This window comes from Microtus ochrogaster, linkage group LG4, assembly GCF_000317375.1.
Source record: "Microtus ochrogaster isolate Prairie Vole_2 linkage group LG4, MicOch1.0, whole genome shotgun sequence".
Lineage (NCBI taxonomy): Eukaryota > Metazoa > Chordata > Mammalia > Rodentia > Cricetidae > Microtus > Microtus ochrogaster.
The window spans coordinates 10,420,659-10,422,084 of NC_022030.1; the positions used below are offsets into that span (position 1 = coordinate 10,420,659).

The following is a 1,426-nucleotide window of genomic DNA, read 5'->3' on the forward strand; positions in this document are numbered from 1 at the left end:
CACCAGCAGCAAATCATCCAAACCACCACAATCACCACCACCAACAAAATAACAGAAGCCAATAAACATGGTCATTGATATCTTTCAATTTCAATGGTCTCAATTTTCCAATAAAAAGACAGGAACACACAGAACAGAACAGCATCCTCCTGCTGCTTTCAAGAAATACATGTGAACAACAAAGAAAGACATTACTTCTGGGCAACATGTTGGAAAAATATATTCCAAGCAGATGGATCTATAAAGAAAACTGGTGCAACAACACCAAACAATAAACTCAGCAACTCATTGTACTTGCTACAAAATTGGTCACATACTCTGAAATAGAACAAATATCAACAGATACTGAAAAATTGACATAACTCCTAAACTTTAAGATCACCATGTATTAAAACTGGATATGAGTGCTCGCTTCAGCAGCACATATACTAAAATTGGGACAATACAGAGAAGATTAGCATGGCCTCTGCGCAAGGATGAGACACAAATTCATGAAGCATTTCATATTTTTTAATTTTGCATTTAAATGGATGGAAATGGAAAACACTATCCTGAGTGAGATAACCCAGATCCAAAAAGATGAACATGGTATGTACTCACTCATTAGTGGACTCTAACCATAAACAAAGGACATTAAGTCTATAGTTCACAAGCCCAGAGAAGCCAAATAATAAGGTGAGTGCAAAGAAAAACATATACAGATCCTCCTGGAAATTGGAAGCAAACAAGATCGCCAGGCAAAAGTTGGGAGCATGGGGGTGGAGGTAGGGGTGGAAGTTGGGTGGAGGAAGGGGAGAGGGGGAGAGAGAAGGGAGAAGAGAAAGACTGGGGAGAGCCTGGGGAGTGGGAGGGTAGAGATGGAGAAAGGGCAGATATAGGAGCAGGGAAGAAGATATTTATATTAAGGGAGCCATTTTAGGGTTGACAAGAGACTTGGTTTTTTGGAGGATCCCAGGTGTCCAAGGGGATGTCCCCAGCTAAGTCCTTGGGCAGCAGAGCAGAGGGTGCCTGAACTGGCCTTGCCCCACTATCACATTGATGATTATCTCCAATATTACCACAGAATCTTTGCTCAGGCGACGAATGGATTTAGAGACAGAGACCCTCATCAGAGCAATGGACTGATCCAGAGGTCCAGTTGAAGAGCAGAAGGAGGGAGAAGATGAGCAAAGAAGTCTGGACCGCGAGGGGTTGGTCCACCCACTGAGGCAGTGTGCGTGTTCTAATGGGAGCTCATGGAATCCATCTGGACTGGGACTGAATGAGCATGTTTTCAAACCGGACTCTCTGAATGTGGTTGACAATGGGGGCTGATTGAGAAGCCATTAATAAAGACACTGGGACTTGTTTCTACTTCATGTACTGGCTTTTTGGGACCCTAGTCTATTTGGATGCACAGTTTCCTAGGCCTGCATGTAGGGGGGAG

At 43.5% G+C, this 1,426-nt stretch overlaps 1 non-coding gene across 1 annotated transcript; it reads left to right on the top strand.

The window, feature by feature from the left end:
- Window positions 1-404: 404 nt before the first annotated feature.
- LOC113457696 lies at window positions 405-511 on the top strand. Its single transcript, XR_003378205.1, has one exon. It is a non-coding gene; the product is annotated as a U6 spliceosomal RNA (small nuclear RNA).
- Window positions 512-1,426: the final 915 nt, after the last annotated feature.